Genomic DNA, 15,723 nt, shown 5'->3' with positions numbered 1-15,723 from the left:
TCACAGTGCTGTATATCCTAGATAGCTTGCATAGGTTTCAAGAGATTGCAGATTATTTTTATCCCCTTTTGTCCTCAGTAGTTAGCAAAAAATTTGGGTACTTGCAAGTTTTCCTCTTGTGTAAGGGGAAAAGGACAAACAGCGGAGTCAATGAGCAGATCCTGTCTGTTCACAAAGGACACTGAATGTCCCTTGTTCCCTTCCATGGCATTAAATATGAGAAGAGATTGCTGTGCAGAATTGCCCACACTGTGGCTCTTCTGATCAACACTCAGATCCAAATCCTCCCTCTAGTTTTTCTGACAAAACTATATTCGCAGTATATTTTGCAATGCTATCACTTTCCAATTTCATGGTCTTTCTACAAATATAGTTTATAAACCAGTCCGTAGCTTTTCCATGTATTCCACATGTGCCTGTTTCATATGCAGAAATATTTTGGGGTTTTGGCTGGTGGCTGCTATCATTTGAGCTATGTGGTTTCAAAAATGTCTTCTTACAACTATCCTAGTAAAGGAGTGGCACTTCTGCTTAGTCCATAATGTTACATGACTGGAATTCATTATATGGTTTTCTCCGCTTTGCTTTATCTTGTGAAAGAATGCATTTGCAACACAGTGCCCCAGGCAGTTCATCAGCACCAGGGCTCAATCCCAGCATGACAGACATTACAGAGTCATGGAATATTCAGAGATTATATTCAGGTTACCGACACTGTGTGTATATCCTTATCCATCCTAGTGATGGTTCTCCTGGCTCCATGATTAAGATAAAAACTGCTTCCAGGGAAAAGAAAGAAAGGAAAAGGAATGGAAGATGCCTTTCGTGGTTAATTAATGCAAGCCTTGAACACTAAAATGGGGTGAGTAACATGTCTTTTGAAGTTTGGCTACGTGGAGGGAGAAAAATCTCACATGTAGGTTTGACCTGGTTCAAAGCTTTAACTGACAAAAGGCCTAAAAAGACATGAAATAAAATTCCTGCTCTAGATAAAAGTAGTCATTTATGTTTAATGTAAGATGTCATAGGTACAAAACTAGGCACAGGAAGATTCCCTCTCTCTTTCCAGTCCTCCAGGACGTGCAGAAACCAAAGTCCTCACTGTATGGTAGAAAAGAGAAGAGTGAAAATGCAATTAAGCTGCTCATTTTTCAGAATAGATTTGACTTGAATTACTCCTGTTTCCAAAAAATAGCTCTGCACTGTCAACAGGGTGATCTATGACCATCCTTTCTGTGGACCCTACAAAAGGACAGCAGGTTTCCAAAGAGTGAGGAGGAAGGTATGGCTCTAAACCAATGTTTCACCCAGACTGGCTGTTTTTGAGTAAGGTCCAAAAAGGTCAAAAGGAAGGTAACCCACAAGAACACAGCATCTTAATGAGCAAGTCTGTAACATTTTGGCAGAGAAAACTATCATCTGCTACTAGTAGTGCAAAGATTCAAAGCTCTGCATGACCCGCGGAGCCAAAGAAAGCAAGCATAGGTTACATTAAAGACTTTAAACTGAATGTAAAAGAATAACACTTCAAATCAGACATATTCCAGTGGACTGCCTTCCTGAAGTAAATCCAGCAGCTCTTTGGACATCAGTGGGTTACTCCTTGTTGAACTGGAAGAAAAGTTTTGCCTGATGCTCTTAACAGTTGTAGCAGAACACAAACATCTGGGTCCAATTCCCCACTGATAGGAGCCCTTCGTTACCACAACTGTAAAATACCTATTGCACAAGAAAGTTAGAAAGCCAGCATGAAGTGCCTTTTTGTGCTGACAAATGTCATGAATGACATTAGGTGATTATTAGGTGATTATTAGGTGATACAATGAAGTATCACCTAAACTCAAGTCTCGCCAATTCCCTTTGTTTCCAATTTTCACACACACCAAAGACTTAAGCAAAACAAGTCAGTAATGTGACAATGGAAAATAAATGTATAATTCATGAACACCAGAGGAAGAGAGTTAGAAAGCAATTGCAAGTACAACGAATAGGTCCGTTCCAGAATGGGAATAATTAGCCCTTTAATTAAACTTATCTTGCTGCTAGACAAGAGCAATGCTCAGCAACACCTGGCCCGGAATGTTCCCGTCTCTGCAGGCAGCAGATGGAGCACACAGACATGATCCACCTCCCTCCTACCAGGGACACGGTTGCCTGTGCCAGCAATTAAGGTCTGGGACAATGTCTGAATTATTGTGAACTCTGCCAGATATTTCCTAGTCCGATTTGTTCTCGGTAGGTAAAGCAGGACTTTTCTTGCTGCTGACAGTCCCCTCTTCCTTACCTTCCTCTCTGCCATTCTGAGACATGCTCCCCTTTTCATCCTTGGCAATGCAGAAATGAACTCAGATTTTGCAGTGACTTGCATGCAAGTATTTCTCAAAGACCTCAGTGGGGCTTTGCTGGAACAAACTCATCCAGGTGGCAGCAAGTGCAGTCCTGAAGGTGTTAACCTCCAAGATAACTGCTTCTTGGACCCTTTGGTACACTGATGGGGAAATCAATGAGATGTCAGGCCTTGGGGGATCCTTTTCACATCCCTCCTGGAATCATTACAATTAATGACAGAAATGGGGCAGCTAAAAGCCCATCTGATTCTGTGACCTTCCTCCAACCAGCAGCCAGCCTGGGAAAAACAAAAAGTAGGAGCAAGTCAAGCAGCCTTAGCAAGATACGTAACAACATATCTATTGTTAACATATCTAGTGATAACATTATTCCCATGTATCAGGATACCGGAACCCAGGCAAACTTCCATCTCCCATTACTGCATGGCAAACAGCTCCTTAATGTAACCATATGTCATATGAAAAAGTATCATCTTTTGTTTATATTAAATTTGCAACCTGATAAATCATTATGATGTCTTTCATTTTCTCTTGTGAGAAACGCAATGATCAGGTTCTCCCTACGTGTTTCCTCCTGGCAGCTCAGGCTTTTATTCACTTCTATCACAGCAGAGATTCCTTTTCCAAGCTGAAGAATCCAAAGTTCGCATCTCCATAGAGTGTGACTAATTATTTTGTATTTTTACATCACCTTTGTTCCCCTTTGCTCTACCCTTCCGATTCCCAACATGTATTTGAGATAAGAGGACAAAAACATCAATCACTGTCTATTCAAACTGTATACACACCAAAGGGCAAAACCAATGCATGTTTCACTCCCTAAAACATTCAACTCGGAAAGGCTTCCTGGTTGGTTTGCAGCGAAAATGTGCATGAATTTTCCACCCAACAGATTCAGTTTTAATGAGTAATGTTCTTTATCTGAGCATTTAAGAACCAAATAAAAGATTCATCCAGCGCTCTTAGTGTAATTATTTTGCCTATCCTGCATATCTACATTAAGATTAAATGGCACAAGGAAAGCAGTTTCTGCCATAGCACCATCAGCACAAAGGGGACTGTTAAAAGTCCTGAAAAGCCAAAAGTTACTGCCTTTAAAATCTGGATTGCAAAACCAATGAGAAGAAAAAAAGTTCTGTAAGGATAAGGATAGAAACACTGGGAAATGTAAGGCTCACACTGAGGCATTAGAGTTGGTTGAATAATAATAAAACTAGACTCATTAATATGTTCACAAATAAGCATGCCAGATTTCTGGGGTGACATTAATCATGGCTCGCAATTATTCACTTGAAAAATCAGCATGAGAAAATGAAACATGATGTTTCATCCATTTTAGTACGCTTTCATTCTGTGAAAATTCACACCAGAATTTAGTGACTATTATTCTCTTGTTAGGAAAGGTTCTCTCATCCTATGCAGTAACATTGATTTGGAGTCTATTAGAACTAAATGAAAGAGAAAAACAGTGTTCTTAGGTGAGCTCATCCAATTCCAAGAAGGAAAAAAAAGGCATTTTATTAATAAATTAGAATATTTACCACTAGGCAGAACGAAGCGACTGAGTTTCTAACTGATTCTTCACAGGAAGCATTTTATTTGGAGCACTACTTATTTTTCAAGCGTAAGACAATCATTGACCATAAACAAGAGCATAATGGCTAATAAAGTGATCTTTAAGTCAGCTGTATCCATTTGTTGGAATATTCTGCTTTGTTTCATCCCCTGTTTAAAAGGAGGAGGAGACAGATAAAGTAAAAGTAGAGAAAGGCTCTACACACAAACCAGGCAGCTGGAGGGAGGTGGCTGATTGCTTTACTGAACTATATTCACCATTTTGTTATTGGGATGGAGATATTTGCAGTTCAGTTAACATCTGTGCATCAGCAGCTGCTAATATTGCACCCCAAAGCTCACAGTCCCCAATACTTTCAACTCTCCAACACAAACATCTGCAAACACAGTGTAGTTGAGGTCAGAAGATGTCAAAACCTACATCTTTCTTCCAAGTATTTCTGGCAACTTCCTTGAACCATGATCCCTGTCAATGTATGACCAGCGTTCCTTAGGGCACAAAAGGAGAGGCAGCTCCATACTCCAGAAGTATTACATCCAAAATGCCAGTTGTGCTTCTGGATAGCCAGGAGACGAAAGCTGATTCTGATCACCAAGCAATAAGGAGACCATGGGGTGGAGGTAAGCAGACAGTCCTATCTGAGAAAAGGACACAGCCTCACAAAAGCATCTGTTGGATCATGGATCCATTCGCAGCTCAGACCTTGCTTCTAACCCCTGTCCCCTTGCCACATCTCCCTTCCTTTGGCTGCAAAAGCCTGCAGCAGAACCCAGCAGCCCAAGGAGACACTCTGCTCATAGCATACTCAGTCTGAGCACAATTAGAAACACAAATTGACCATTATGTCCTTTATTAATCTACTCTAATTTTTATGGTGTGAAAACACCCAATTCCACTGCTTTGGCTACTGGTCCCGAACATAACAAGTTACATGGGGCTTGTCTCATCAAAATATCATCATGTCTAAATAGAGGATCTGTCTGAACCACAGTGAAAATGAGTAATGATCACAATTATGGGCCGTATAACAGTCCAAAAAAATCTAATTAAAATGATCCACATCCCATCTGCCAACAGCACATAAGCAACACCATCCATTGGGGGGGACAAAGGGGGAAGTAAATAACACTGTCTTCTTTTTTAAAATACCAAATATTTCAAGATGAAAAAGCTATGTGTATTTTATCACCAGCACCAAACTGTGCTGCCGAAGAGCTTCTGTGATGACTTAGAGCAATTCCTTGCCCTAAAATTATGAGATATTTTGGGGGTTGCTCCATGAGAGAGCATCCCACGAAGAAGTTCCCTCAAAACAAACTTCTCAGCAAGTCTGTGCAGTTTGAGTCCCTAGGCATATTTTCAATTGAATTTAAGCACTGAAAATCCAGGCTTTTAGTAGATCTTAACAACATAAGTACATCTGTACCAGAAATGACTTTGGGGCATCATTCCACTGGTTGTTCTATTCTCAGGACAGCAGGCAAATAAAAATAGCATCATGTCTTACTTTCCATCTCCAAATTTGGAACCTTCCTGGGCTTTCTACAGCCGGTAATAAAAACAGTTCAAGTGACTTTCCACCTCCCTTTCTCAGGCATCTGTTCTCTGCTTTGAGTCTGTGAAGCTAATACTATGCTTTCTGATTACACAAACTATGAGGTTACCAATAAGAAAAGTTGTCAGTGGGCAAAACTGTATCACCTTACTACCCAAGAGCAGAAAACATTTAGACTGACAACATGTTCCACTTATCTTCCTATATGTTTAAGGGAACCCAAGAACCAAAACAGAAAAAAACTGAAGTTTAGGGGGAAAAAAAGGGTGATGAAGTCAGATTTAGGATGGAAGCTAGAATACATTTTCTCACTCGGAGGTGCTATGAAGTGCAGTACAAGGCCATGACTGGAGAGAAGCCAGGATGAGAGTAAAGAGGGAGCAAGCTGGAGACCAGGAAGTGTAGGTGCTTCAATGCACTTGAGATGTCTTTAGGAATGGTGAAGATTAACCTCAAAGCAACACTCAGAGTTTGAATACTTTTCCATATATTAAAGAGAAGTGAAACTGGAGACAGCCCACCCCAAACTGCAGGCAGCAAAGCTCATACTAGGTTTCAATACGTTTGTCTGACTGTAGCTTGAGCTTTGTTACAAGGAACCAACCAGTTTTGGATCCAGATGCTGTCTAGAACCCACCTCGCGGCAAACCTACGTAATAACAGCAAATGTGCACTGCTTTAGCTGAGCTATTTACCAATGCCAAAAGTTAGGATCACTCTTTTAATACTTACTTTAATTGCATTTGTGTTCTGTAACCGATAGCTTGATGAAAGGATGAAAACTCCTCCTTTTCTCCATAGCGCAGCTGTTCTTTATGGTTGGCTTTGGCCTTGCAGAGTAGATGGTTGCTGGTGATTTGATCCGCATCCTTGACCAGCATTCATCCAAGCATGGATAACAGTCTGCAGCATTGGTTCCTTGATGTTAAACCATTCTGAGCAGTTCTTTCTGCATTTACAAAAACAGATGCAAAGAAATAGATGTAATTCAGTCTAGAAGCTGTGGGACCCATTCCTTAGTTCAGTGGGAACTCAGCTTTCACTTCAGCTCTGGTGTTTTCATTCAAAAGAAATGTTCCTTGTTTGCATGATATCATCCTAAATGTATCTTGCAACCTCATCCTGTTATCACTGACCTGAGAACCACAGCCTTGGCGAGCTCCTTGAGTGCTTGTCCCAGGAGCACACATGCTGCTGCCCATCCTCTGTTCTTCCTTCACATCAACTACAACTGCACTCTGTGTGCTAAGTCCAAAAATATTGCTTTTATACTTGAAGTTTAGAATGCTATCTCTTGAAATTTTATTCAACAATCAATTTGTATATAAAATCCTATGAATGTCTCTATGTCAAGATACCAAAGCCATCAGCGAAAATGAATTTTCTTCTACCTGAATACCCCGAAGATGGAGTCTGTTTTGGCATGATCTACTATTATTCACCATCCATCTGCAAAATGTTTCTGTCACAGCTGCTCTACTACTGCAGACTTTCAGCACCTTACTGCTTATTTACATAATTTTGGGCCAAGCTGAAGTAGTGCAATTCTCTTTTAAAGGATGCTGAAGCCTTCACAGCTTTGCTTTTACTGTGCTTGCTCAAACCTCTATAACCCCTAATTGACAAAGAAGTTCAGGAATGCAGAGACACAGCAGTGGTCTCCAGCATAAGTGTTTTGATAAAATGAAAGAGGAAAAGTACATATTATACACATCACCTCTGGGAAAGAGTAATCACAAAAGTTATTAAGCATTCTGCCAAAGGCTCTGCAGACTCCTTTTCTCTTTTGGTTTTGTTAGCAATAAAGGCAGCTTGCTAATATTTGTCACTTTCAAATTCATAATTTACTACTCAAAAGGCAGCAAAGATACATTATATTTTCATAAAAGACTATGAAGTTGTCCAATTTTCCAGAGCTGCAGGAGGACTGAAACACTGTGCGGTGGCACAGGTCCTTTCATGCATTATGAATAGGGTGATTTTACAATTCAAAACAACAGTTCTCACCTTTCCCACTGCCTGGCACAGCTGGGCAGTGCTTTAGGAGACACTGCATCTTTCAGGATCAAGAAATGCACACCCCTTCTGAAGGCAAAGGGATTGATAAGAGACTGAAGGAGGCACTCAAAATACAATTACTGTGTTTGGGGATGGGATTTGGTGCTTTTGTCCACAAATCTCCTCGAGTAGGAATAATAGTACTTCAATGGTCTGAAAAACTGTGCTGGAAATTACTGGGATCCAAGTTTTCATTGTTTCCTCTGAGTCGGTAACCTACAGCAGAGGCAGGTGAATTTTAGAACCTCTCTTGGTGTATATTGATGGCATTGATGTAGAGGATTTGGCTACCCTAATTCCCATGGCCACGGCATATTATCTTCAAGTTGCTCCATTAGTTACCATACTTTACAGATTAATATAATATCTTTGGATCTCCTCGTTACAACAGGCTTTAATTGGCTTCTGGTGAGGACATTCCTTTTGGCTTGATCTCATGGAGCCTCTGCTGTAAAACTGGGAGTTGCATTCACAATACAGCTCTTTCTGCAGCTAGAACCCAGAACTCACCAGGCAACCCATTGCCATAAAATTCTTATCAACTTAATATCCTTCAGACCTACACACATCATATGCTTAAAACAAACTGAAAAGGGTTGCTGGTTTGCCTACTGCCTGCAGTCAAGCCTCAGTCTTTTCCAGTTCTTGAAGCAAAATCTCACATCTGCACACTCACTGAAGCCAGCTTTGCCTGACACATCAGAGAAAAATTCCATTTTTTCCAAGCTCCATATAGACACAGAGCACATTTTCTTACTGTACTGTTAGCTCGGATTGGCTTGAGAAAGGTTTATTTAAATTCTTTTGGGGAAATTGGAGCCCATAGACACCGAGTTTGCTATCCGTATACATTCCAAGAGACACGCCAGCCCTCATCGCATCCTGCAAGAAAAGCTCCCATGTGAAAATTAAAGACAGGTTCTGAAAGCTCCCTCTTCCTGAAGCACTGATTTTGCTACACAGTTAATTCTGCAAGATTTGAAACTCTACTCTCTGCTTTAACGTCCTCCTTTTCCTACAGCCTTGAAAATGTCCACTGACAACCATTCGTGATGCACTTTTCCACTACAGATTAAATCCTTTCCCCCGTTTTCTTCCCTCCCATTTTGAGAGAGCTTATTTCCAAACCTGTATTTCGTACACTAAAAAAAGCCCTGAAATAATTCCAGATCTTAAGTCTGCTCAATAGAAATATTTATTGATGAAAAAGTTCACTGTAAATGGGTCCACCTATGGAGAACAACAGCAAGCAAATAGCAAACATATAAAATGGGCCATATGACATACGTGCATAATGGGGGGGAAGAAGGAGCTGTATTTGCAAAACAAACATCTGCATTTCCTATAGCACATGTAGGTCCCCATGTTGCCACAGAGAGGGCAGTGAATTATGCATCCTTCAATGGTCAGAACTATGGGGGGGCTACAACCATATGAAAAGGACTGGAAAGACCAAGCGGGTAAGGGAGAAGGAAGGTTTATTACATCAAATGAGATTCAATACTAACACAGCTCACTGCTATAGATCCTGAATCCAATATCCTACATGAGACGGATAATGATATAGTCAGTGGGAGGTCCTTCTAAGAAGGGGAAATCTGCAGTTATATTTTTATACAAATTTTTTTTTATCCCTTTCTATCTTGAGCCTTTGCAGAAGAAATGGGACGTTTGTCTCATCTCTGCTTTTATCACACACACAAGAGACCAAAGTAGTTTTTGTACTAGATAGCTACTACTATTTAAAGCACACTGTAACAGCATCATTGGGCTGAGATGTAGCTGGATGGAGGGCACCCTGCACATGGCATGGCAGCATTTTGTTGAGCTTCAGGACGGCAGCCTACCCACAGCATGGCAGTTTTGAGTTGAGCTGCAGCTGGAAAGCACCCTGAATATGGCATGGCAACATTGAGTTGAGCTGCAGAAGGGAGGGCACACTGCACATGGTATGGCGGCATTAGACTGACCTGCAGCTTGATGGAAGGCACCCTGCACATGGCATAAAAGCTTTGGTTTGAGCTGCATCTGGATGAAGTTCATGATGTCCATGGCATGGCAACAGTAGGTTGAGCAGCATCTGGAGGGCACCCTGCACATGGCATGGCAGCTTTGGGTTGAGCTGCATGTTGATGGACGGCAACCTGCACATGGCATGACAGCACTGGGTTGAGGTGCAGAAGGCAGGCACCCTGCACACGGCATGGCAGCATTATGACGAGCTGCAGCTGGATGGAGGGTACCCTGCACATGGCATGGCAGCATTGGGTTGAGCTGCGATGGGAGGGCACCCTGCCCATGGCATGGCAGTATTAGGCTGAGTTGCCACTCGAAGGATGGCACCCTACCAATGGCATGGCAGCATTGGATTGAGCTGCATGTGCATGACATCCTGCACTAGTTATGGCAGCATTGGGTTGACCTGCATCTGGAGGGCACCCTGAAAATGGCATGGCAGCATTGGGTTGAGCTGCATGTTGATGGAGGTTACCATGCACATGGCATGGCAGCATTGGGTTGAGCTGCAGCTGGAAGGCACAGTGCCCATCGCATGGCAGCATTGGGTTGAGCTGCATCTGGATGGAGGGCACCCTGCACATGGCATAGCAGCATTGGATTGAGCTGCACCTGGAGGGCACCCTGCCCATCACATGGCAGCATTGGGTTGAGCTTGAGCTGCATCGATGGCACCCTGAACATGGCACGGCAGCTTTAGGAAGAACTGCTGGATGGAGGGCAACTTGCACATGGCATAAAAGCCCTGGTTTGAGCTGCATCTGGGTGGAGTTCATAATGTCCATGGCATGGCAACAGTAGGTTGAGCAACATCCGGAGGGCACCCTGCACATGGCATAGCAGCATTGGATTGAGCTGCAGCTTGATGGCACCATACACATGGCACGGCAGCATTGGGTTGAGCTGCAAAGGGCGGGTACCCTGCACACAGCATGGTAGCATTACGCCGAGCTGCAGCTGGATGGAGGGCACCCTGCGCATGGCATGGCAGCATTGGATTGAGCTGCATGTGCATGGCACCCTGCACTATTTATGGCAGCATTGTGTTGACCTGAATCTGGAGGGCACCCTGAACATGGCATGGCAGCATTGGGTTGAGCTGCATCTGGATGACACCCTGAACAAGGCAAGACAGCATTGGGTCGATCTGCATCTGGAGAGCATCCTGCAAATGGCATGGCAGCATTGGACTGACCTGCAGTTTGATGGAAGGCACCTTGCACATGTCATGGCAGCCTTAGTTTGAGCTGCATCTGGATGGAGTTCACAATGTCCATGGCATGACAATATTGGGTTGAGCAGCATCTGGAGGGCACCCGGCATATGGCATGGCAGCATTGGGTTTTGCTGCATCTGGATGGAGATCACCCTGCACATGACATGGCACTATTGGGTTGATCTGCAGCTGAAAGGAGGGCACCATGCCAATGGCATGGCAGCATTGGTTTGAGCTGCAGCTGGAGTGCACCCTACACATGGCATGGCAGCATTGGGTTGACCTGTATCTGGAGGGTACCCTTCACATGACATGGCACATTTTTGTTGAGCTGCAGCTGCAATGCACCTTGTACATGGCATGGCAGCATTGAGTTGAGCTGCATCTGGAGTGTGCCCTACGCATGGTTTGACAGCATTGGACTGAGATGCAGATGGATGGAGGGCATCCTGCACAAGTCATGGCAGCATTGGGTTCAGCTGCATCTGGATGGTACATTGAATATGGTATGGCAGCATTTGTCTGAGCTGCAGACCGAAGTCACCTTGCACAAGTTATGGCTGCATTCGGTCTAGATGCAGCTGAATGGGGGGCATCCTGCACATGGCATGGCAGCATTGGCTGGGCTGTAGAGGGTGGGAACGTGACAAATGGCAAGGCAGCATTGGGTTGATCTGCAGAATGAGGGCACCCTGCACTAGTCATGGCAGCACTGGGCTGAGCTGCAGCTGGATGGAAGGCACCCTGCACATGGCATGGCAGCATTGTGCTGAGCTGCAGCTGGATGGGTCACGTCACTCCCATATATAAGAAGGGGAGCAGGGAGGACCCAAGGAACTACAGGCTGGTGAGTCTCACCTCTGTGCCTGGGAAGATCATGAAACAGATCCTGCTGGACAACATGCTCAATCACATAAAGAATGAGCATGTGATCCGAGACAGCCAGCACGGCTTCAGCAGGGGAAGGTCATACTTACCTAATATTGTGGCCTTCTATGAAAGAGTGACAATGTTGGTGGACAAAGGGAAGGTGACTGATGTCAGTTACCTGATCTGAGCAAGGCCTTTGACATGGTCTCCCACCACATCCTCATCTCCAAATTGGAGGGAAGTGGATTTGATGGGTGGACAACTCCATGGATAAGCAATTGGTTGAAAGGCCGCAGACAGAGGGTGGTGGTCAATGGCTCTATGTCCAGGTGGAGGCCGGTAACGAGCGGTGTCCCTCAAGGGTCTGTCTTGGGACTGGTGCTCCTTAACATCTTTATTAATGACATCGATGAGGGAATGGAGTGCACCCTCAGCAAGTTTGCTGACGACACCAAGCTGAGTGGTGTGGTCGATACGGTGGAGGGAACGGATGCCATTCAGAGGGACCTTGACAGGCTGGAAAGCTGGGCTCGGGTGAACCTAATGAGGTTCAACACGGCAAAGTGCAAGGTTTTGCACTTGGGCCGGAAGAACCCCAGGCACCTGTACAGGCTGGGAGGAGTTGTCCTTGAGAGCAGCTCGGCAGAGAAGGACCTGGGGGTCCTGATGGATGAGAAACTTAACATGAGCCAGCAGTGCGCTCTGGCAGCCCGGAAAGCAAATGGGATCCTGGGCTCCATCAGGAGAGGGGTGGTCAGCAGGGATAGGGAGGCGATTGTCCCTCTCTACTCAGCTCTTGTGAGGCCCCATCTGTTGTACTGTGTCCAGGTGTGGAGCCCTCAGTACAAGAAAGACATGGAGATTTTGGAAAGGATCCAGAGGAGGGACACGAAGATGATCATGGGGCTGGAGCACCTCCCCTATGAGGACAGGCTGAGGGAGTTGGGTTTGTTCAGCCTGGAGAAGAGAAGGTTGCGGGGTGACCTCATTGCAGCCTTTCAATACCTGAAGGGTAATTGTTTAGTTTGTGGAAGATTGTGGAATTTTAGTTTGTGGAAACTGAAAAATTGTACTGTTTGATATGTGGGTTTTGAAGGGAATGGGACAAACTGCTTTGATGGTATAAGAAAGTGTAATTGCTATTGGTATACAGAAAGTATAATTGAGGGTGTGTGGAAGTGTAACTGAAGGTACAAATAGAGAAATCGTGTACAAAGGAAAAAGAGTTAAAGAGAAAGTGAGTTTATGTGTGCTGGTATGAGAGCAACCCCCTGTATTGTTTCCCCCCCCTTGCAAGAACTCTTGGAGTGAGAGAGAGCCGGGTACAGAGACTGTTGCTGTAAGCAGCAAAGGGGGGAGGTGGGGAGGAGGGGGCAATGGAAGTGAGAATAGCCTTCATGTGCAGAGATGTAGGAAACCTGAAATCCCAGTGTTAGCACTGGACACCTGGAGAGAAGGAGGTGAAACTGAAATAGGATGTTAGTAGTTTATGTAATGATGAGAGTTTGGAAAGTGAGAGAGTTTGGGACAGACACAGGCTGGAGGAGTAAGGACTGGCAAGGTATAACAGGGATGTCAGGACTGAAAAGAGGTGAACGATATGAAAACAAAACAAAACTGATTGACAAACAGATAGTAAGGGAATTGGTGATAATAACAGCTGTGACTGTTGTGGTGCCAGAATAGGGCCGTAGGACCCAGAGATCCCCTCAGGGAGAGGTGGGGGGAGTGGGGGCTTGAAGTGCCCAGGGAGGGCTCCGCCCCACTGAAAGGAAAGCAGTGTGCAAACTGCAACGGGAAATTGCATCTAGGGAAGCAGGATAAAGAGATTTATTTTCTGGTGGATATGGGTGCTTCTTACTACTCATAGATGGGTTTGTAACAGTAATAGAAGCTACTGCCCAACAAGAAAAGGTTTACGTTTTTTTTGGATTAATTAAATATAAACTAAGTAGGAATACAGAAATTCTTGTACCTGCCAGGTTGCTCTGGCAAGAAATTTAATAAAACTGGAGCTAAGGGTCCAACAATATTGACTGTTTAAAAACTGTAAGTCTGACATTAGCACAAATGGGGAAAAACAATGTTGTACCCCAGGAGTCACAGCAATATCAAACATGATGCACTTAGGGGTGTGGGCATCAGGGCCAAACATGAAGCCCTGAATAGAAGTTAAAAGCAAGAGATTGCCCAGTCAGGGTAAAGTGGTACCCTATAAGGATACATAACTGTAAAAGGATAGAAGACTTTCTGGAGTTTGGACTCCAATTTTGCAAAAATTTTTGATAGCAAGTGCTGTAGTTTGGTACAACACTTGAAGGCAAGTAATAGAATTGTTGAATGCATACACTCAGTGGTGGCAAATCCATGCACTTTATTAACCCAGTTAAGGAATGAATAGGTGGAGTTTACCTTCTGGATTTGAAGGATGTTTCTTCTGCCTGCTTTCTGTATCACGGCTTTACAAGTCGGTGTGCAAGTTTGGAGGAGCTATCCCCCTTGCACCCGGCGCTGCGCAACGCTGGAATAAACATACCTGCTTTACAACCCATCTCTGGATTATAGAGTTTGATTCCGCAAGTCAGCTAAACATTTGTGGTTGGTTTTTCTTTTCCCTAAACAAAGCAACCTGTTTTCTGCACTTGCTGTGCCTTACAAAAATGCACAGAAATTAGGCAAGCCTGATACTCACCAAACACCACATGTGACATTTTGTAAAAGGTCAGTTTTGCAGCAGAGAACCACATATAATTATACCAAGTGTGCAACTACTTTTCCCATGCAGCAGCAGGCAGCAATGAGGCTGTTCTCATAATAAAAATACCATTTGAAAAGTAGTGTAATTAAGTGTATATCATGATGTACCCAGTAGCAACGAGAGCTCTATTAACAGCTTCTGGAACAAGTAGATCACTCCCATCCCCTGCAATGACTTTGCCTCCAATATCGCATGGCTGATAAATTGCAGTCTTCTGGATATGAAATATTTGCAAGTAATTTGCAAACTGCAGCTAATCAGAACCTTCTTCCATATTGTCACCAACCACTTCAGGCAGCATTGTTCCATTTTGACATCTGGCTATGAGGCATTCATGCACGGCATTCACATACATAGGTCAATAAATAGGAGGGAGGGTGATTTCAAGTACTTATGCTTCCATCAGTTTCTTCTGTGTACCTGTGCAGTAGCTGCCCATCTCACCTGGTAGGTACGAATGCTGTTTTCTACTCCAGGTCAATAAAAACCTCCATGTTGACATCCACATGCAGATTTGTCCAGCTAACACCATGGAGAAAAGCTTCTAAAAGTCAGTTCAAGTTTTTAATCAGATTGCTGAGCATAAAACCACATGATTCCCACGATTTTTCACAGATTGTTTTCTGCAAACCTGGATCTCACAAGCCTACAAGCAAGGAGAAAGCTTATCGGCACAGCAACAAATAGTACGATTGTGGGTTTTTTTAAATACAATCAGTATATTGTTCTATCACCAGCTGCTTTTAAGGCAATTCACTCACATCAAACTCTCAAATATTCACCCAAGTCGGCTTTCATCAATGTTTTTACCTCCTGAGCAATTGAATCTATAGGAACTATTGGACTTGGAGACAACACAAGGACATACTGCCAGCTGAGAACCTTTCAGCTAATTCATCCAACAGCATCTAAAGGTTCGAAGCTCACTGAGGGGGAGAACAGTATTTGGGATATTAGAATTCCCCCCAAATGTATTGGGTTTATTTTTCTAAGTTTATTAATTTAAAGCTGAATTTGCACAAGTGAGGGAAAGCACCTTTCTTCCACACTGAGGAATTGGCACCATCTTCTCTCCAAAGAAAATTCTTTAAAAAGGCCCAAAAATTAAGTATACATAAATATTAATGTGTATTCATGCTCTTCTCTCTTCCAGAGTTCTGCTAAGTACACCAGTCACGTGAAAAAAGCAAGCCAGGCCATCCTGAACAAGTACAGTTATTACTGCACAATGGGTAAATAGCAATCAGTCCTAGAGATACTGTTCCTATACAGGGGAGGCAAGACAAAAATAAATAAACCCTTAACCACAATAAAATCCAAACCCAG

This window comes from Coturnix japonica, unplaced genomic scaffold (assembly GCF_054131305.1).
Source record: "Coturnix japonica strain WE unplaced genomic scaffold, WE-NBRP24 Scf039, whole genome shotgun sequence".
In the NCBI taxonomy this organism is placed as follows: domain Eukaryota; kingdom Metazoa; phylum Chordata; class Aves; order Galliformes; family Phasianidae; genus Coturnix; species Coturnix japonica.
Note: the sequence above shows the minus strand (reverse complement) of the source record.